General features: G+C 38.4%; 2 non-coding genes across 2 annotated transcripts; both read left to right on the forward strand.

The window, feature by feature from the left end:
* The first annotated feature begins 13,506 nt into the window (after positions 1–13,506).
* On the forward strand, positions 13,507–13,579 carry Trnat-ggu (transfer RNA threonine (anticodon GGU)). Its single transcript has one exon. It is a non-coding gene; the product is annotated as a tRNA-Thr (tRNA).
* A 990-nt stretch (positions 13,580–14,569) lies between these two features.
* Positions 14,570–14,642, forward strand: Trnat-ggu (transfer RNA threonine (anticodon GGU)). The gene has a single exon. It is a non-coding gene; the product is annotated as a tRNA-Thr (tRNA).
* Positions 14,643–19,132: the final 4,490 nt, after the last annotated feature.

Consider the following 19,132-nt stretch of genomic DNA (forward strand, 5'->3'; position numbering starts at 1 on the left):
CTAAAGGTATCCCTATGAAAAAAAAAAAAAACTGAACAAACTCAGAACGATCTATTGATTAGACTCACAGTTCTTAATAGATTCGAGTAACTGCACAATGTCTTTACCCGTCTGATTCTGTTGTTAGATAGGATGAGGTCCTCAAGTTCTGAAAAGCTCTCGAAGGTTCCCGGTTCGATTCTCTCGATCTGATTGTGACGTAACGAGAGGTAGGAAGCAGCATTACACTCAGTGGGTACCTCACTCAGCTGTCTGTACACGCAGACTGCATATCGGTCAGTCTCTAAGGCCGCGTCACACCAGCCTTGCGTGCGACTTGCAAAGAACAATTTTGACTACCCGGAGGTCCCCGTAGATGATCCGCACATGACAGTACCTAGCATGTATCTCAAAAGTAGTCGCCCGGAGGTGCGCACGCATATTTTTTTTTTTTACCCGCAACCGTGTTTAGGCCCTGTCACACCTTTCCGGGCAAGCTACTCGGGCTTGTTACGTGTGGGGATTTTCTAGCATACCGGACATTCCTGAGGCGGAAAAGGATTTGTGCGAGTCAGCGCATGTGTCTTACTTGCGGGACGCGTTATACTTGCGAGTATACTGTGTGACCTTTGTACCAGTCACGTGGGGGCTGACAACTCAGTGAAGGAATTCCTCTAATGGAATGGCTGAAATCTCACAGAATTTCATTATCTTGGCTGCATACGGGACTGCGAAGTATGGCTGTAACTGCCTCTCTGATTACAATATATTGCAAAGACTGAAAAAAAAAATGAGTACACGATGATACCGAACTTTGGCCGAAGTCATCTATAAGCAATACGTACACACAGCAGAATGTAATTGTAAAGTTTTTTTTTTTTAATTTTGTTTTGTAACTTTAGACTATGAACGCAAACTCTATGTATTATCTTTTCAAAGGTCAAAGGTGTACCTGAAGCTTAGACATTACCGTATAAATATGTGCAAATTCGTTGCAGGTGAATTACCATATGCCTCTTCCTTATCCATGCGTAGGCACATGCCACACAAATATGGTACCAAAACACGAATCGGGATAAAACGCTCTTTAAAAGTGTATTAACAAGACAAATCTGTTGTTCATGATTGGTTTTTAAAATGAAATAGAATGTATTTGATTTGATTTGATTTGATTTGATTTGATTTGATTCGATTTGATTCACAAGACATATCTGTGTACCTGAAGCTTAGACATTACAGTATAAATATGTGCAAATTCGTTGCAGGTGAATTACCGTATGCCTCTTCCTTATCCATGCGTAGGCACATGCCACACAAATATGGTACCAAAACACGAATCGGGATAAAACGCTCTTTAAAAGTGTATTAACATGACAAATCTGTTGTTCATGATTGGTTTTTGAAATGAAATAAAATGCATTTTATTTCATTTATTTGATTTGATTCGATTCGATTTGATTCGATTTATTTCTGCTTAATTCCGTTACGTCAGATATGATTGTGTACAAGTCATTAATGACAGACAGTATATCGACACATAGTTTTTAGTACAAAACAAAACAAATACAAACAGCTTAGGGAACTTAAACAGAAGGGTCTCCAAAATATTTTGTTAGGTCTGTTTTGTTTTTGTTTTTCAAACTGTCCAACTGCATGACGGCACATTTACCTCGGTTGCTAATTTTTGATGAGCTTTTTTTTGCAATGGGATGGGAAGCCTTTAAAATCTCACATAGTTCTCCATCATTTTTTCAATTCTTTTTTTATTTTTTTTATTAGTGTCATATTAAGGGAACCTGTACATAAAGTGCATTCAACCTTTGAATTGACTTTGTCGTTTAGCATGGCAGCATCTGGGTTGTCCCGATCCTGTGACCATGGTTGAAGCAACTGTCATAATGTTTCTCAAATGTTTAAAATGAAACCATGCTCGTATTGATATCAAAATTTTCAAACTTTTAAGCAATGCCTGATAAAAACAAACTCGTTCAGTTGGCAGAATTCCGGAGGTCATCATTACACACATACTGTAGGCCTACTTGTATCTTATAACTGTAATTCATATAGGCCTACGGAATAATTATGTATAAATGTATTTAAGTGCCGTTATCGGGCTCAAATGCATCGGTAGATGTGGAGAGCAGTAAATGTTTTCTCATTTCCAAGTACTCCATTGAGTAAATCCAACCTTATAAAATGCACTTTAGATAAACATAAACAAATGAAAATGCTAATCGCATAAAAATAATCATGCATTAATGGAACAGAATCTTATAGAAAGTTGTAAGTATCCAAGCTGCAAGTCTCATAAGTAATTTCAATAACTGAATGGGTGAACTTTGATTCATGTATATGCATTTATTTCTGCTTATAAAGACAGAGCAACCCGTCCATCGGAATAATTTGGTTTTGCTGTAAAGACCATACACAGAAACATACATGCCAATAAGGCATAACTATCAAATTTGATTTCATATAGTATATGTATAATGTAAGCCAAGCTTCCTTGTTATCTGTGAATAGAAAAGGGCAATAAATCATCTGTGCCAATAGCTTACAAATGTAATGAATCAGTAGTAGATACATCGAAACAGGTGACACGTACTGACTACATGATTAGCCTTTTCAAAGACTGAAATGACTTGGCAGTTCTACGTATTGCGAAGTCAAGCCTATTTTCCGCATAAAAAGATGACACAGGGTTGCATCTGTAACATCCCGTTTGAGATTGCACTATTTAAACCACACGTTTTATCGTCAAACGGTTGAAAATCGGCTTTTTCAACTATCCCTTCTAAATACGTAAATAGGAGCCATCTTGTGCATGCATTTAACATCATTCTTATACGGATTGAATCCAAAGGTGTTATTTCACGATCATTCACTGGCAATTTAAAGTTATCAACAGTCAGGAGTATCAAAAGCTTTATTCATTATTACATGTGCTGCTTTGTTGTGAAGATTTCACAGTTGATGCAGTTTGAGATGGCTGCCTATACTGTAGTACAAAACTAAATTTCTCAGTAACTGTCCACGAGTCACCAATATATCTTTGTATTATTCAAGACAATTTATCAACGTAAGACCGGTTTCATTCAGCTTTTTATCACAACATATGAAAACGTTTTTTGAATAAACAATTCTTAGTCTGGTAGCTGATCTAAGCGTCGATAAATCAAAGGAAAGAACGAAGTATAATCACCATGACACATTTTTCTGATTTCTTTGTTTGACCAATTACGTTATTTACAGAATATATAAATTGAGATCCAAACTATGCCAAGGATTGATATCTGAGTCATTTTCATCGTTATGAGGGTTGTTATAATGTCTCTGAAGTTTACTTTTTCTCTGATTGCTGTTATTCCGTTAGTTACACCTATAGTTTTAGTTGGTTCCCAATGTAACAAAATGTAGCTAGGAGTAAGCAAACAACTATCAATTGTTGAATGCAAATCAATGATTAAGAGATGTAATACAAGCATATTTTTTTAAAGTTAATTCTGAAGTACGAGATGATATTGTTTTGCAAAAGATCTACCCGATTTGAATATTAACACGACCAGAGCTCTTTTGCATACTCAAGGTACATGTACACACATCAACGTTTATAAATGCCGGTCTGGGATTGGCCGATGATAAACCTCAACATCTGTAAAATAAAAAAAAATAAATAAAACAAAATAAAATAAAACTAATCGTACACTTCACTATAGCTAAACTATTTATATCTGAGTTCGTCTTCTTCTTCTTCTTCTTCTTCTTCCTCTTCTTTAATCTTCAAAGGGCTATATAATGCAGTGTATCACGAGGATGAATATGACTTGTGTGCACAATAAGAGGAGGGGTGTGGGCTTAATCACAAGGTGTGATTTGAAGGTGGGTCATTAAGAGTTCCTTGAACTGTTCAGGTGAGACTGCACCGACTACAGAACTTGGAAGTTTGTTCCAATCAGGTATGGATCTCTGGGCAAATGAAAATTTGTCGATGTTGCCCCTAAGGCGGTATGTTTGGAAGCAGATATCCTGATTTTTCCTGGTTTTAGATGAGTTAATTGTAAAGAATGTATCTGGATGGATTGCAACAAGGTCGTTCATGATTCTGTACACCATGTGGAGTCACAAATCTGTAAGGAACTGTGGACCTAATGTATGAAATGATCTCCATAACTATCTGAAGCATTTCACATCTGTTTAAAACCTTTTAAAAGATAATGGAAGTTAATAAGAAATATTTTGATTTTTTAGTCAATCAAATTCAGTTTAAAGGTATAAAATACAGTATATTATGGACAATTATAACAGAACTGCATGGGTATATCGATTCATTATATCGAACATTTCTTTCTTCTTTTTGTAAAGTCAAACCAGGCTATTCGTGGTCCCTCATCCTCTCACTTACTCCTTCCCCTTCTTTAGTAGGTAAGTCACCTTAGAACATGAAGAAAAGGCCGTCATCCTTTCACCAAACATCATTACGTGTGTTTATTGTGACGGCCCCTGCAACGTGGAACATGACATGGAATAGAAAATGTAACAGTTTGATGTATTTTGTGTCTAGATAATTTATTGAATTGGTTATAAGATTTGATTTTTCTTTAAAATCCGATTCAACCAGACTTTATGTTATAGTTGTATGTTTGATTGTACATTTCATCCTCAAGAGAAAAATTTGCAGAAACAAATTGAAACTTAAATTTTAAAAAGGGAATAAAGTTTCTTAGTCATGTATGGGGGATACAGCTAAAAATGTAGCTGAGGATAACAGTTTGAATAAATTAATCATTTTACAGCAAACTTCAAATATCTGAGTGAAATGTTTGGAACTCTCTAAAAATTCGATATTTTGTACCCATGATCATTTTTTCTTTGAAGGAGGATGCTAAAAGCGTACTGTATTTTTCCCCTAGTACATAATAACATCAAAAGAAAAGAGCGTTACTACTTGGCGTGTACGTGGAAAAGAAGATTGTGATTCCCAACATTCAAAGCCACTACCGGCAAGCGTGTTAAAGAAAGATATCTTTAAAGGTGTCAGAATCATTATCTTTACTCTCCTCACTTTTGTGTTCAATGTCTAACCATTATTTCATATGAGTAAAAAAAAAACCCAAAACAAAACAAAAAAACCTCCATATTTCGTTCTTATCCTCCGTCATCTGCTGTATTTCAGTTTGGATGACAGACTGCTGATGATAGATGATCTAAAGCCACTTTGGAAAGAGGTTTTGGGATAGGAGGTGTTTCCACGACTTGCTGTAAAAATCTGATTCAGTGTTAAACTTGGTCTCAGTCACAGATTTCAGAGATTTCATTTTATCCTCTTTTTCTTGGTGATTGCCTCAAATTGATTATGTTTGTGACTTTTTTGCGATTCTTTTCTTTTTTTTCTGCCATGACTTTGCGTTCGAGTCATTACAACAGGCGACAAGTTATTACTTCTTGTTCCCTTGTTCTAGTTATGGTAAAGGAAACATACTATTATTAGCACTAGTAATACAGCTACGATTAATTCTCCTGTCGCGATGCGAATGACTTTCCAATCTCGAATGGGAGGCATTTGCCGCGTGCAAGCACTATCGAGTATTCTGTTATCCGCTGAATCCGTTTCAGTCGAATGTGTTGTGGTTGTCCGCAATGGTTTAATGTTAAATGTAGTTAATGGGTAAACACAGAACGATTCGTTCACGGATCCTATCTCCAAGCCAGACAGCTCTTCTGGTTCGCTGCAAACGGGTTTATCGACGTACATATATCTATCTTCATGCGAGGATATGTCCAGGTACCAGAGGCGTAGTGGTTCCAATTCGCAATCACAAGACCAAGGATTTCCTTCTAGAAAAAGAATTTCAAATCTCCATAAGTTGCCAACTGCTAGTTGTCTAAGGCCAGAGAGGTTGTTATTGCGCAAATACAATTCTGTGATTTTCGGGAGATGTAGAGCGCTACCCATGGATACTAGTTGGTTACCTGTGAAATCGGCAGTTCGCAAGTTCTGCATGTTGGCAAAAAGTTTGCTGTCGAAAAACTGGAAGAAATTGTCAGACAAGTCCAAGTATGTAAGTGACCGAAGGTCTCGGAATATATTGCTTGGCAGTGATGACAGTTTGTTCATACCAAGAAATAGATGCTGTAGACTCCTGAGATTGGTGAAAACGCCAGAGCTTAAATTTCTTAAACTATTATTGTATAGATCAATGGAGTGCATCCTAGGTGCCCACTGGAAAGTTCCCTCATGGATCTGGTTGATTTTGTTCCTACTCAGGTAGATTCTTTGAAGGTGTACACCAGCACCTTTCAATGCGAAGCGATGGATCAAATTGATATTGTTGAAAGGGAGTTCTACCAGCCTCAATTTCGCTGCACCGCGGAAAGTGTTCGCTTCTATCTGTTCAGAAAAAAAAAGACCAAGAGTTCATAACTCTTATTTCTTTCATTTTCATTTCTAACAATGATACAATTAAAAAAAAAACCCACCTTAAATAGATGGTACTGTATTGGTGGAGATGAGAATTGGGCTTTTAACTTTTTGCGAGATACCAAGAAAACACTTATGATATAGTACAGAGCATACCATTTTAAGAGGAATTCAAAGTTTATTTGATGAAAATCGGGTTTGAAATGACTGAAACATCCAAAAACAAAGTAAAACAAAGCGATCGTAATAAAGTGTGGGTCTCACACTTTATCAGAATCGCTCTTTTTCTGGATATCTCAACCATTTCAAAACCAATTTTCATCAAATAAACGTTGAATTCCTCATAGAATTACATGCTCTTTCATATTTCATATTAGAGGTTTCTCATTATCTCACCAAAAATGTTAGAAACCTGAAATTAGGTCTCAACCAAAACTGTACGATCCCTTTAAGTATTAACATAGCATGCAAAATCAATACATTGTAATAAGGGAATTACTGTGGACGGAATTATGGTTGGCCTAACCTGTGACTTGTCATTATCTGCTTGTGTGACTGTACCGAAATCAAGTTGTTTTAAATGGAGGGGTGATCTATCACTTGGTCTACTCCCAGTTCGTCTAATTTAGTCTGAACCGACATGGTGTAATCCTGTTTCGTCAACAACCAATTTGTTCTTCTATAACCATTTAGTCCAATTGCCATTTAGCCATTTAGCACATTTAGCTTATCTCTAGCACTACATACCACATGGTTTAATCACCTGTTCGTCTAATAATCGATTTGTCTAATTCCAATTCGTCAAATACCAACTCTAATTACTATTTCGTATAATTCGCACTTGGTCTCCACACCGTTAGGCTATATCCACTTCAGCAATTTATCGGTTAGTCTAATGACCAGTTGGGCTCCTTAATTATTCTACTAACCAGTTGGTCTAATTACCACTTTGAATAGTATAATGCCCAATTGGTCTAAATACCACTAAGTCTAATGTACGCTTAGTCCAATGTTCACGTTGGCCAACTATGCGAATTTTTGAAATGACATGAAATTTATTTACCAAACAAGTTCAAGTTCAAGTTTATTTATATCACTTCCAACAAACAAATAATAAGAAATACAAAGAAACGCTCATATACACAGACGTCATGAAATCAGTACCACAATGCGATTAACAGAATAACATTGTAAAAGAGATACAGGTAAATTATCAACAGAGATACAAATAACTGTTACGTCACTGTGATAAATGCATAAACAATATTGCTGGAAATGGAGGGGACTGCTAAAAAGCAGAGCTTGTAGAATGCAGTCCCCTCATAGAGAAAAAAATATAATTGCAAAACAACAACAACAACAAACAAACAACAAACGACAAACAACAGCAACAACAACAAACAAACAAACATCGTCAACAAAGTCACAACAATGAATAGTTGAAATATATAGTTTGGCAAAAAAGAATTGGCAATAGCGTGCAGGCTAGTCGAGGCCAGTCCTTTCAGTGGTATATACTGTAGATTATAATATAACGTATTTACAATATTCACAGAAGAATTTTTATGTGTACATATTTACATGTTTTCATAGGGGATCATTTATACTATATAGATTATATTGATAACAGATACTTATTCAATGATATTTAACGTTTACCCTCGGCTTTCAGAATTCTTGCGATTGCGTTTTTCCAATAATAAGGGTCTTCTTGAGATCAACGTGCGGAGTGCAAATCACAGGAAAATGATTATCTATATATAATCTAAAATGTAGCTGATTATAAGTTTATTTTCACAGGCCTATTTTGCTCTGCATGATTGCTGCACAACTTTAGAATACATGTAAGACATACATCCACCGAGGAGGTTGAAGAAGCCGTGTCACACCTTTCCGGGCAAGCCTTGCGTGCGAGTTGCGAAGAACAATTTTTACTACCCGCACATGACAGTACCTAGCACGTATCTCACCGGTAGTTACCCGGAGTTGCGCACGCAAGTCCTCTCTACCCGCAGCCAAGTTTTGGCCCTGTCACATCTTTCCGAGCAAGATACGCGGGCTTGATGCGTGTGGGGATTTTCGAGCACGCAGGACAATTTTTGCAGGCGGACAAGGATTTGGGCGTGTTTTGCATGCGTCTTACCTGCTGGACCCGTGCTACTTACGTTCTACTTACGCCCCCCATCCGTTTGACCTGCGCATGGGTGGCTAGGGAGGCCTGACAACTGGTTGAAGGAATTCCTCTGAAGGAATTTGATATGGCAATTGTCCCACAGAGAGTCATGCAGATGACACGCGCTTCCGGCTCAAGAGCATAGATCCACGGGCAACTTACGTACTTCAAGCGGGTCAACTGCCTGTGACTTGCGGCAGCTACGGGCCTCCTACTGGTGTTCTGCATGGACCTCTGCGGGCAATCCCCTCGATTCAACCGGAAAAGTTTTGGTCATGCTCAAAACTTGGCTGCTTGTAAACCGGACTTGCGTGCGCACCTCCGGGTAACTGCGAACGAGATACGCGCTATGTACTGTTAGGTGCGGGCCAACTGTTGGGAGGTCCGGGTAGCCAAAAAAAAAAAAAAAATAGATAAATAAAAAAATCTAAAAAATCCCGTCAATCAACTCGCAATGCTTTCCAAGACACGGTGTGACAAGGCCTTGAGCATGCTCAAAACTTGTTCCTGGTGAGTCGCGGGGTTTGCCCGCAGAGGTACACTTAGAACGCCAGTAGGAGGCCCTTAGCGGCAGCACCCAGCAGTCAACTCATACGAGGGTACTTCGCAGCTGTAACGCAGGTTCTTCTCAGCCCCCGTATGTCGCTCTTAACTGAAAACGGATCGGTTTCTCGTAAGCTCTCACGCAGGTCACACGGAATACACGCAAGTAGCAGGTAAGTAGCACGCGTCTAGAAGGGAAGACGCAAGTACGGAACTCGCCAACATCCTTGTCCGCCCGCAGAAAATTTTCCTGCGTGCTGGAAAATCCCTACTCGCAACAGGCCCGCGTAGCTTACCCGGAAAGGTGTGACAGGGCCTCGACTTTCTTTCCACCTCCCTGATGGGACATTCATTCTTCATATCTGTGATAATTAAATGAACAAGGGAGGTCTGGAATGTGTACGCCACCCCCACCCCCGGAGTGAACATTGCACCAAGTAGATCCTACCTCCTTGAGTAATCATGCTTTCTACCTCGTCATAACGCATGCAATTGGTAAAGTGAACATAATCTAATCATGTCACAACACTGGTGACGAGAATTTTTTATCTGATATTGACGTCAACATGATTTTGCAGTGGACTTCGCTCTTCAGCTAAACAGCGAGAAAGTGAAAAGAATGCACAGAGTGACAACTTCTGGCCACCATGTTATTAGCATCTACTGATTTTATGAAACTAAACTTTGATGTCCTAAGAACGAATGCCTTTTTAAAATGTTAAGAATTATTAAAATCAATTGCGTTAAAACCTTCCTCAAACTGGGCACACGGGCACCTTAATCTAATGTATGAGCCAAATCTCCGGCGCTGAATGCAGAAATAAGACTGATGAAACAACACCACACCACACAAGAAAGGTACTTCAATGACAGCCAAGTCGGCTATATGAATTATTTGCATATTGTCGACGTAGCAAGAGTATATAAGCCATATTGGAAAATATATCAAAAGAAATTAGACTTAAAGGTGATTCGCCGAAACGGTGTTTAGACGAAATGCTAATTGGACAAATTAACAAGTGGGCTGACTGGAAATTAGACGAAATGGGAGTAGACTAAGTACCTATTACGCCTAATAAATCATAAACTAATAGGGCAGCTGACCAAGCAGTAAATAGCTGAAATGTCCATAGACCAAAATGATAGATACTGACTAAATGGAATGTATGCAAAATGACAATAGACCAACTGATATCAGACGAAGTGGGACAAAATCCAAGTAGACGAAGTGACAATTAGGCCATCTGGTCATTAGAGAAAAATGATAATTATCAAAACTGGTCATTAGACTAAGTGAGGATTAGACCAAACAGGCACTAAATAGTGATAGTAGACCAAATAAATTTAGCCGTAGTGGTGTTAGACGAACCGGGAAGTAGACCATCATGATAGACCAAGTGGCAATAAACCATTGTTCATGAGGAGCCTGTATTAGGGCCTGTGAAATACAGGCCCCTCTTGAACAATAACTGATTACAGAACAATCGTGTCGGGCAGTTTGCCTTTAAAACAGATAACACACACACACACACAAGCAAACACGAAGAAAAAAAATAGATAAGCGTGGAAAGAATAATAGAAGAGACTAAAGACCACAGGGAAACGATTTGAAATAAGGAAGAGGGCTGAAGGGTCAATACCAACGCAGAAGTGATGAGTATTCAAATGTTACAATATATTGCAGTTCAACAAGGATAACACCGTGCAGTACAGGCAGAAACATAAGCACAACACAAAAAATGAGCAAGACCTATCAATGCACGTGAAACTACGCAGATATCAATGTTGCTGTAGGATTTCGTATAGAAAGACCGAATATGCTGATCAAAGTAGTTTCCTGTACAGTTTATGGGATCTTTCATTAGAGTCCACACTCTACTTCGTCTCATTCTCTTCCTCCTTCCCTCTACCACTCTCTCACTTTCTACCCAGAGCTTGACGGCAGGCACCAAATGGTTTGATAGCTGTACAGTGTACATGTTACTTTTTGTGTTTTACTGAACATAACCTTGTGATAGTTTTAATGCAACAACAGTTTATAATGTATTATGTATACCAAAGCAGGCTCTATAAGCAAATCATGCTCTACTCCGGAAGCAATAATGGTTCACATTTTAGTATAGTTTTTTCTTCTTCTTCTTCTTTTTTTAATCACATTGGCATACCCCGCTTTTCTCATTTGATATCATTAACTCGCCTGGTGTTATCTTCTATCCGTTGTCCATTTCTTTTTCACAAACACTGATTACTCGGGGCTTACAGCCAAACAAGCTAGCTTTCATGTACAGCTGTAGGTCCCATCATACTTCTCTTTGTTCAACCCCATTTCGATTTCGACCAGTTATCATTACAATTGATGTGATATTACTATGTATATGATTTGCTTTTGCACATTGTTTACTTGTAAAAAATAACCTGTATTATTGTTTCTGATGTAATATTCATATACGAGAAGTATGAAAAATAAATGAATTGAAATGAATTGATTGATTATCGATCTACATTTATATTGTGTATGCGCAGTATCCTATCATAATGACAAAAAGGGAAAAAAGCAAGGTTTAGAAAAGTTTCACCATGCTGATGGACATTGAAATCTGAGAATTTATATACTCGACATTCTGAATGTGGAATTACTGACCTCTTGAAACTATAGGTAGGGACAAAATGAAACATGCACCACAAATTCCGTCAATGAAATCAATGGCATCAATGCTCATTTGTTGAACATGTAGGCATACATGGTACATTGACATCGAAATAAAATTTGGTTGTGCAATTTACGTTTGTGCTCTTTGGTTGAACATAGGCTCGCAGGGCTATGTTCATAAAAGGTATAGGATGTTTTCAAAACAGCAACAACAAAACAAAAAAAAGGATAATAATTAAAGCCTCGGTTACACCGGAGCCGAGAGTGGGTTGTATTATGTATAATATATACATATATATACACATAGTTTCTAAACTTCTTGATTGCTGGAGCAAAACGGCCCTAGTGCACATTTTTTTGCCACCCCCACATGGCTCGTCTTACCTGAGGCTTTGGATAAAACGGCCCAAATAGGAACAACTTCCAAATTCCCCTATAGGTTAAGAATGACAGCCTTCAAAGTTCATGGGCCGTCTTACCGTAAAGCTCTTTCTCTCTGATAGGATGTAAAATAGACGTACAAGCACAATCATGTTATAATTGAAATTTTGTGCATAGTTCTATGACGATCTTGTTGCAACTGAGGAATATCATGAGAGCAGGGGAAATGCTTTCTCCGATGTAACGCATGTTATATACGTTTGATAATTACTCCGCGTGAGCAGAGTTGGGCCTACAGTTGAAAAAAAAATAAAAAAACGTGCTGAATTCTAAGTGAAATGAAAGATGAAATCATCATCCTTGTCGAGTTATATTAGCCACTGACTTTGATGTGAAACGGCATTTTCTAAGTGATTTAACGAACGTTTCTTGGAGAGTTATGCACGAGTAAATAGGCTTATGACAAGTATTTTTTGCCGCAACCCCCCCCCCCTTGATAATTTCACAAATCAAAACATTCCAATTTTCCAAAGTTCGACTGTTACTGTGGAGCTGCACTGCATAAACTTGACTAGGTTACTCTACAACTGCAATGGTTGTTACCTGCTGGATGTTATTGTTGGACAAGATAAGAACCTGGAGGTCAGAAAAGCTCTCGAAGGTTCCCGGTTCAATTCTCTCGATGTGATTGTGACGTAACGAGAGGTAGGAAGCAGCATTACACTCAGTGGGTACGTTACTCAGGTTTCTGTACCCACAGTCTGCTTGTCGGTGTGCCTCTAAATAGGTACATTTGACGCTGCATGAAGCACGGGACCGAATCCTCCGAGTTGTTGTCACGTTTTGCCCGCTTTGTCCATACACAAGCGTAAGAACAGCCAGACACACTAAAATTGTGAGATTTTCCTTCATCGCAGATCGTTGATCCGAGTCTTGGAGAACAATAGTAGTATTTTACTTGATGTGCCATTTTTACAATTTCATTTCAAGTGAGTTCTTTTAGACTTGGTAATGCTGACTCAGGATACAGAGAGGTAGAGATGGAGCTCCCGTGGGTTCTTGATAGAGATATCCATAGCGCGTCTCCAAGAGTCCCCGCCCGATTACCGATCATTGCCGATAGTGCAACGACCGATCCTTATCACAATGATCACTATGTCATCACAAGTTTACATGACATGAGAAGAAAATGGTGGAAATCTTCACATCGGTTTCGTGACACGCTTTAGAACTTGATGTCTTAACTTAAACTGAAAACATCTCGACGGAAAACATCTCGACGGAAGAATCATTAATTTGAATAACAAAGCAGTACCCGCTGCATGCTATAAGGATTAGAACCAACACTTGCTGTCGGGCGAAAGCTCGGTGGTCTAGTGGAGATGACGCCTGTCTGGTGATCAGGAGGTCGTAGGTTCGAATCCTGCTCGAGTATGTACGCCCATGATTTTTTAACATGGCTACTACTAAAACACTGATCAATTCAGTGCTTATTTACGTCGATGTAGGGCAATTTGTCAATCAGTTGCAATGAAAACATCTCGACGGAAGAATCATTAATTTGAATAACAAAGCAGTACCCGCTGCATGCTATAAGAATTAGAACCAACACTTGCTGTCGGGCGAAAGCTCGGTGGTCTAGTGGAGATGACGCCTGTCCGGTGATCAGGAGGTCGTAGGTTCGAATCCTGCTCGAGTATGTACGCCCATGATTTTTTTAACATGGCTACTACTAAAACACTGATCAATTCAGTGCTTATTTACGTCGATGTAGGGCAATTTGTCAATCAGTTGCAATGAAAACATCTCGACGGAAGAATCATTAATTTGAATAACAAAGCAGTACCCGCTGCATGCTATAAGGATTAGAACCAACACTTGCTGTCGGGCGAAAGCTCGGTGGTCTAGTGGAGATGACGCCTGTCCGGTGATCAGGAGGTCGTAGGTTCGAATCCTGCTCGAGTATGTACGCCCATGATTTTTTTAACATGGCTACTACTAAAACACTGATCAATTCAGTGCTTATTTACGTCGATGTAGGGCAATTTGTCAATCAGTTGCAATGAAAACATCTCGACGGAAGAATCATTAATTTGAATAACAAAGCAGTACCCGCTGCATGCTATAAGGATTAGAACCAACACTTGCTGTCGGGCGAAAGCTCGGTGGTCTAGTGGAGATGACGCCTGTCCGGTGATCAGGAGGTCGTAGGTTCGAATCCTGCTCGAGTATGTACGCCCATGATTTTTTTAACATGGCTACTACTAAAACACTGATCAATTCAGTGCTTATTTACGTCGATGTAGGGCAATTTGTCAATCAGTTGCAATGAAAACATCTCGACGGAAGAATCATTAATTTGAATAACAAAGCAGTACCCGCTGCATGCTATAAGGATTAGAACCAACACTTGCTGTCGGGCGAAAGCTCGGTGGTCTAGTGGAGATGACGCCTGTCTGGTGATCAGGAGGTCGTAGGTTCGAATCCTGCTCGAGTATGTACGCCCATGATTTTTTTAACATGGCTACTACTAAAACACTGATCAATTCAGTGCTTATTTACGTCGATGTAGGGCAATTTGTCAATCAGTTGCAATGAAAACATCTCGACGGAAGAATCATTAATTTGATTAAACTGAGCAATATTGATTATAACATAGTCTTTTAGTATCGCGTGAACAAAGGTTTTAGTCGGATACCTTCAACAATAGGAACCATTAAAGGGACATTTACCCTCAGACATGATGTGGATTCGGCGAGTGTAGCAATTTAAGTAAACAGACAAACACACACACACACACACATCATTGAAGTTTTAAGAAACTTAGGAAACTGATCTTGACTTCTTATGCACTATGTTTGCTATATGGTTCGGCGCTGCCTTTGTTTTGCAGGAAAACGTAACCCATTTTAGTTATCATCATGATAAAGTGTAATAGGTTCAATTTAAGCAGCAATACTAAATGAAGTTGAAGAAGAATAAACATTTTGAAAAACAATAAAAGCAAAAGGAAAGTCAAATTATGTGGAACGAAATAAGGACATCTCTGTTAACCCAAGATTACTTTACATTATCACGTCTCTCCAATAGTTTACTTGGTTGAACTGACTTCATGATAGCAACCCGCAGAAAAAGATAAGCCTACTTTAGACTCCACAGCAATCTTCCACATGCTTATGTACATACGCTGCACAAGACCAGTCAATCATTACGAAAATACAACAGATGAGGGATTGAACTCCAAATAGAAGAATGGGAAAATCATGTTTATTCGCCTCCTATCATTAAGTATCGCTTCATGTTTACAGGACGTAGTACAGGAGTACAAACTCTTTGTTTTCTCCACGACCTTCTCCCATTTGGGAATACGAAATTCATGTTCACGAGGGCTTTGATCGAGGGGGTGGGGGCAATGGGAACATTTTGCGCCCCCATGAAAATAATCGTGGGGGAGGGGAAGCAAAACATCATTTTACCCCCCAGATAATTCTCGAGATGCGGAAAATTTTCTCGCTTTTTCAATAAAAAAATTGTCCAAATATTTCAGCCAAAGTGTGCACCAGATCTTTGAATTTCAATTTTAGATCTTGAATGACAATTTTTCGTTTTTAATGAGCATGTATATACCGGGAAAAATCATGAAAGTACCCTACATTTTAGTCGTCAAAATTATTTTTGACCTCAAGCGTATAAGGAAATGTATAGATCATACAGCTCCAAATATACGTGAGGAGTTTCCTGATGATTGGACGATGGACTGCCAAAAATAATCCTCTAACAAACCCATACTAAGGGGGCAAAGTCATCGAATTTAAAGAAAAAAATACATGCATCACGATGATTAATGTTTATCATACAACAGATGTTAACTATCCTTTTATTATTGGTAATTAACAAGTTGTTTTTTTCAGATAACGATTTAAGTTATGGAACTACGTGCATGTGTACTATTTGTCATAATTATATTCTGCGTAAATGTGGTGATGGAATGTAATGTATGATTATGATTATAATGCATGCTTATGGCCAATTACATACATGTACATGCATTTATGCGTTTATAACGTAATGTGAATATACGTTGAATGAGTATATTATGTATACTTACAGCTGTATGCAAATGTATCATTTTATTACAGGCCCTCCGCGTTTGTATGTGTGTTCGGGTACGTACATCTTTTTATACGTGGACATAAGTTAGCACTCTTACTTGATTTAACAGTTTTACAAGGAGTCCCATATCCAGATCTACTTCTTTTTTGCCCTGAAAGTTATACGTCCCAGTGCCACGCTGGTCAGGGGCGTCATTGGATATTGCACCCCATGTCTTAGGTAACAGTCCCCGAGTGAAAGGAAACACCAGCTCGGTGCTCATCATCCAGGGAGGTGTGAACTCTCACACCTCCCTATATTACATTTCTTTGGATATTTTAGATAATAAACATCTTCTAACTATTGAAAAGAGGAACTTTGACTGAAATGAATATTAATACATGTATGTATTTTAACATTGCCAAACACAAACATTTCTGTGAAAATATTGTATAACACGCTGCCCCCAGTCTTTTGATACTCTGCTAGGAGTATTGTCATTGAACATAACGTGACAAGTCTAAACCTGCCTCCACTGCAAATAGTACCATCACCAATATTTACAAGGAACTGATTTTGTATAGTTATAAAAGGGAAAGCCCCTTGAAAACAGGAATATAATGGACTCTCAAACACAAAGTGCAAAGTGCAGCATTTCAAGGGATGGTTGAGATGGGGATTAAAATTTTAACTTTTGTCTACATAATTATATCAGAAACCATATAATCATGAAATATTAGAGTTAAGTTTAATTTGGGGAAAATCGGTTTGAAATAGCCGAGATATCCAAAAAGTGGTCCTAATAAAAGGTAAATCCCACCTTTTATTATGACCTCCTTATTTTGGATATCTCAGCCATATCAAAACTAATTTTCATCATTAACCTTTGAATTCCTGTTAGAATTGAAAGATCTTTCAGAGGTTTCTCATTATCTCACAAAAAGTTGGAAACCTGAAGTGATCCCACATGTCAACCCAAAGTATTATGTATCATCATTTAACCCCCCCCCCCCCCCCCCTCGGATCATGCATGTGCCACTGCCAGGATGGGGGGTCGGAACCAAACGCCCCCGGGAAGCGGGGACAGTTCCTCCCTCCCTCCCTCCCCGAAACTGTCAACCCCACCCTTCTCATTAAACTCGAATACAGTTTTCATATTTTCATTAGCAAATGAGAATAAAATGCAGCAATTTGAAAAAAATATAAATATCTTGCGTTTTGTTTTGTTTCCAAATAGATAAGCAACGTAATATCTCTATCATCTTGCTTTTTGTTTTCTCCTTTGATTTTCCAAATCTATCACTCGAAATGTCAACTTGATGGTTGAATGCCAAAAGAATGTTGAAAGATCCCTCGTGTGGGAATGGGGATACTAATATTTAATTCTCCACCACGCTCGGTCGCTATGCTCACTCGTTTGCCCGTCTGCCCCAACAACAACAACAACAACAACAACAACAACAACAACAACAACAACAACAACAACAGCAACCCCCCCCCCCCCAAAAAAAAAAAAAACAACAACAACAACAAAACAAAAACAAAAAACCAACAACATACGTACTCGGCAATGCCCTACCCTGAATCCCCCAAAAAACCTATAACAATGAATAAGACATTGACATGTTTAGCTCCCCATAAAGTGTGACTTAGTAACGTACAACCAAGTCTCTCACGTCGAATTTAAGTGAATTAGTTTGTATTAACATTCGAATCGAATTCGAGTCGAATAAACTCATTCTTTACTGGCCTAAAATGCAATACCAGTTTGTTTGAGTATGAGCACGACATTTGATGTTCCAACAAGGTTTCTTTCAAACATTTTCGGCCCGCCGTGTGCCTTCGTCACCTTGTACGTGTGTACGGTGTACGATGATATGTTTTTGCAAATAAAATCAACATGAACGTAAACATTATACCACCATGACACCGCTCTGCGCGAATAGAGTGCGATCTTTGTCCTAAAGTCGTTATGGTGTTAATGGTGTTATCAATGTACACACTGACACTGGTGGACCGAAAATTATGTCGAAAAAAAAAACCCACACACACACAGAAAAAAAAAAACACCTCGTAGTTCTAACTCTCTCTGACTCATTCCTCCATCTTCAAAGTGATCTTCTTCTAATAATGATTAAAATCATGATGGAAATAACAACAAAATGTATACAGGCATACATACATATTAGCTGTATCAATGACGGAACATCATCACATGATCAGAAATAAAAGGATTTCAGATTGCATATTATGCATTTTATTACAAAGACTGAAGTGTGAAAAATACCAGCCATCAAACAATGTTACCTCGATAATAATTATAATAATAATAATGTCTATACTATGAAATCAAGTCGCTACAAAACAATCCATAAAATAATTTCTCTATGTTGAGAGTGTGGTCTGCACTCAATAAAAATTGGGTAATGCATGTTGATGGTTGGTTAGCTTTGATTTACTACCGTTGATATGTAAGTGGTCTACATATTCCACCAACAACTCAGTTATGTACTCACATCAAATATGAAATACATAACTTTACCTAATAAAAACCAGGAGGGTAATCAGAATGTGCGGGTGGAAGATAATCCTAAACTTTATTAGGCTATGCAAAGGTGTTCCTTAATCGTGATCATGAGTGGTTAGTCATATTTGCAGTAGCAGTGGAGGTAACTTTATGATAATTATTTACTTTCTTACGATTAAAATGCCAAGATGACAGTAAGTCCGTAAAGAATTACAACTATCGCACGGGGAGTGGAAAACCCCGACACAAACAATCATGGATGAAGGAGGAAGGGCCGAGTGAAAAATAAAAGAAAACTAATGTAAAGCCTTCATTTGAAAGAGATGATTTCATGGCTAAAATACTAATGATAAAATTCACATGATGATT

Source organism: Diadema setosum, chromosome 16 (genome assembly GCF_964275005.1).
Source record: "Diadema setosum chromosome 16, eeDiaSeto1, whole genome shotgun sequence".
NCBI lineage: Eukaryota > Metazoa > Echinodermata > Echinoidea > Diadematoida > Diadematidae > Diadema > Diadema setosum.